We start from the raw sequence: 4667 nt of genomic DNA, 5'->3' as shown, positions 1-4667 counted from the left end.
GAGGTCGAGCGGGCGCGTGAGATAGTTGGACTAGATACTCCATGGTCGCGCCTATTTGAGTTAGCGATGGAGGACTCGTACCTTGAGCTTACGGTCGAGTTTCTTTCTATGTTTACATACGCGCCGCATCCGGCGGATTACGTGGAGGACCCTGATTTTCCAGTCCACGAGGTTACATTCCGTCTCGCCGGTCAGGAGTTTGAGATAAGTGTGCGGGAGTTTGCTGTCCATATAGGTTTGTACACTGAGCCTGAGCTTGATACTGATTTATATACGCAGGCGGTTACGATGATGGACATGCAGACGCTTATCAATTTCTGGAGGGCCATTTCCAGGGCTCCCTTTGAGAAATCCTGGCAAAAGGCCACCACCATTAGAGACCCCTTGTACCGATACCTGCACCCTGTTATCGCGTCGACTATCGTGCCGCGGGGTTCCAGCCAGGAGAAGGTCAACCTCAGTGACCTTTTCTTTCTATACTGCCTACTACGCCGCCAGCCCTGCGATCTAGCAGCCAGCCTGGCAGATTACTTTTCTACTGCATACCACCGGCAGCTCCGCGGGCAGCTGCACACTGGCTCATTTATCACCGCCATTGCACGCTCGCTAGGGATCGTGCCCGAGCATGATCCGCTGCTGTCCGATCCGGTCCCGTCATCCAGGTTGGGCCGCGCGTCAGTATCTAGCATGCAGATCACCCGTACCTTTGATGTCGGTCTGAGGTTCAGGGGTGCTGCCGGGCTGATTTGGCAGCCGGAGGTGTTGCCGGAGGTCATCCCGGTTGTTATTGAGTTGAGGCCTGAAGTGTTAGCCACTCCTGATGTTCAGCAGGCCGCTCGGCAGGCTCAGCTACAGGCTCTGGGCATCGATCAACCTCAGCCTCAGCCTCAGCCTCAGGCTCAGCCTATATTCGAGGATCCGGCGCAGGAGGAGCAGGTCGAGGAGATCCCGGTACCACCAGTTCAGCCAGCTCCTGAGCCGCCACAGTACCCGCAGCACGTTTACGCTGACCTGCCTCCGGCAGCACGTGAGGTGGCTCGGGACTTCGACCGGCGCCTCAGACGTCAAGGCGCACGCATTGACTGGATCGTCGAGACACTCGTTGCTCTACGAGAGGTCGCTGGGTTGCCTCCACTTCCCCTCCCACCGTCCCCACCGCACGAGGATTAGTACCTTAGTTTGTTTGTTTAGTGTTTTGTTATGTATTATATACTCAGTTGTACCTTTTTGTTTTGTATTGTATGTACAAACTGATATACATATATATATTGCAATTAATCCTGTATTTACATCACGTTGGTTTTGGATTGTTTACGTTTAATTATTATGGCTTTCTGTACATTTTATTTAACGTGTTCGTTTTAATTTAACAAAATAAACAACGTTAAGAACTTATATTATACACATTCTATAAAAATAATGACGTAATGACGAAATTATGAAACAAGTATGAATTATGGCCTGTCACACCCCGACCACGTAAAACGACAAATCGTGGCGGAAACGCCGGGGAGTGTTGTAACAGAATTATTGTTTCAAACCAAGGATACGAAGAGTTTCATTTCATGAAATATTAAACATTGTTTTAAAGTTAAACAAGCAAATCAAACATAGACTAATATCATTATTAAATCACTAAGGCCTCGTCCGGTCCTAAGTGAGCATGCTTCCTATTCGCAATCAAGACTAAGCAACTTCACCTGAAACATATGTAAAAACAAAGTCAGCTAAGAAATGCTGGCGAGTACATAGGTTTTGCATGAGTGTTAGATTCATGGCTCGTTTGCATGTCGAAATAACTCGTATAACTTCGTTATTCGACATTAGAAAACCTTGTTTTTGTAAAATATTTGTATTGTAAAATAAATAACCAAGCCAACAGTTTGGTTATAACTTATAAACCTCGATGCCATGAATCTTACTCCAAAACATTTGTTTTTGTACACCAAATCGGAAATCGTTCTCGTAATAAAACTCGTATGGTTTATATAGTTTGTAAACATCGTTGTGTGACATCGTTCAACCCGTACTTGTTATAGATCATCGTTCATTTGTTTAAATCATTCGAATCGTGTCAATTGTTCAAATCGTTCTCGTTTTAATTGTGAAAACTACTTTTGGTCGTCTCGTTAACAACATTCAAACCTTTGTGACTCGTTCATCGTTCCACTTGTTCTCGTATTAACAAACCACCAAAGGGTAAGTTAACAATCATCAGATTCGGTCGTTACCCACCTAACCCACACATAACCATGGGTCCGGTCTGATAACGGGATTTGTCGGATCCTATGGTACCATAACCTAATACTGGTCGGTTTGGCCGAAATTAATGAATGTCATTTGATATGTAATTACAACCAACAAGCTCATTCACATTATCGAAATCGTTATTAGTTTAATATAAACCATCTTACTCGTTGTGAAACCATCGTTAAAGTATCGAAATCGTTTTGATACATATGAATCACCCCAAAACAATTGAAAACAGTAAAATAGGGGAACTATGTACTCACCTTCGGGTGCGTTTTTAAACGTTAACACAATCCCTCAATTGTTTATCCTCCCTAAATTAAATAAGAATGATTTTTAATAATCAAGAACCACACTTTGGCATGCAATTACTACTTATGTCACTTCTGTTTTAATGTATATGAAACTGGACTGTTTTCGGACATTTAAATAAAATGGTTAACTTATTCTAAAAATTCCCAAATTTTTACAGAACATCTTACATGAACCAAATATTATTGTGTAAAAATATCGGGGTCTATTTCATTACCATTATTTTATAAAAATTCATTTTCCCGGACTGAAGTCAGATTTGTTACTTTCTGACCGCAGTCTACGGAATAATTCACTAAAAATTAATCGCAAGTCCGATTGACGTAATTCCAGATGGAGGGTCACGGCGACAACAGTGACCATCTACAGTATAAGTTTCATGATCTAATCCTACACAGAATCCAGGTTATGACTGAAAATAGGACGCACATTTTCAGCAGAAAAATTCAGCTTAAGCTGTTGTTACGGAAAGGCACTTTAAAAATAGTAAACGGGGTCCGAAAATTACGATTCCGGTGTCATTAGAACCGTATTTTATAATAACACATTATAGACTTAAGAAAATAAAGTTTTTGTTAAGTTACGATGCAGTTACAGCCAGTTAAAGGTGGCTGGAAAAGCAGATCAGCATGCTGTTTTCAGTCTCTTATCATCATAAAGTGCGTTCGATTGATTCCGTTAACATGTTTAGCGATCACAACAATACTTACAGCAGATTATTACTTATTTATATCAGATTTATCAAGCAATATCATATTTCATTCATCATTTTAACACTACTTTAACCATACTCCATCTTTAGTTAGTTACACTTCAAGACTTGTTTATGTTCATTAGGATTTCCATCTTTTGATCTTTAAACATCATTAACCACATAAAAACATGAACAAGATGAAGATCTAAGGAACTTACTACTAGCACAAGGCTAGGGGAGTTCGAGTGTAGAAAAGTGGTGGATAAAAGAAAACGAGAGCGGTCCTTCAACTTCCGAACGCACCAAGCTTCGTTGTGTGTCTCCTTGCACCCTTGTATGGTAATAGAATGGGTGGAACAAGGTCGAATGATGGTGGTAGGGTGGTGGTTGATGGCTGCCGATTTGGGGAAGGAGGGAGGAGATGGAGTGTAGTGTTGAGTGTGGAATGATGGAGTGATGGAATGGTGGTATTTATAGACCTTCCACATAGCATATTCCTAGCATATTCCTGGTATATTCCTGGCATATTCCTGGCATATTCCTGGCATATTCCTGGCATATTCATGGCATATTCCTGGCATATTCCTGGCGTATTCCTGCCATATTCCTGGTATATTCCTGGGTTTGCTGCGTTGTCTGCGTTTTGCACTGTAAGCATTGTGTCGCGTAGGAACACACGGTACGCGCTTGAACTTGAAAAATAACGTTTTTAATTTCTTTTTCAACACGAACCTGATTAAAATAAAATTTTAATCATAACAGAATATTTGTGGGATTTAAATATTATCCGGGCGGTCACCAATGTTCGTTTCGCAGTTTTGTCGTAATTAGTTCTTTAGTTCAAATAAACATGTTTTCGCCATACCGAATCCTTCGAAACCTATTTCTAAGTTATGCAAGGGATATTTAGGGTATGTTTGGCTTACGTCACAGTTCCGGAGTGTACGTCGCGTTAAACTGATTGCATTTAAGCACCAGTTTGCGTATAACCTTCCAGAAAGTGATTTAAAGCTTGAAATCGGTATCGAATCAAATTGTAAAATTAATAAACACAATTGCACATATAGTAACACCAAAAAAAACACATAATAACACCAAAGCATATTGTTTTATTGATAACGGACAGTGTTCTACATAATACGATGATTACAGATCACAGTTGTCACAGTCTCCCCTACTTTAGGAAATTTCGTCCCGAAATTTTACTTAGAGGAATCTTGTGAAAACAAATGCGGATATTTCTCCTTCATCTGGTCCTTATGTTCCCAAGTAAACTCGGGGCCACGTTTGGATTCCCAGCGAACCTTGACCAAATGAATCCGTTTGCCTTTCAACTGTTTGTATGTACGGTCCACTATCTCCACAGGTTTCTCGACAAAGTGCATCGTTTCATCGATTTGAATCTTGGCGA

This window comes from Helianthus annuus, chromosome 2, assembly GCF_002127325.2.
Source record: "Helianthus annuus cultivar XRQ/B chromosome 2, HanXRQr2.0-SUNRISE, whole genome shotgun sequence".
NCBI classification, from domain to species: Eukaryota; Viridiplantae; Streptophyta; class Magnoliopsida; order Asterales; family Asteraceae; genus Helianthus; species Helianthus annuus.
The sequence above is the reverse complement of the archived record's forward strand: the minus strand, read 5'-3'. Positions refer to the sequence as shown.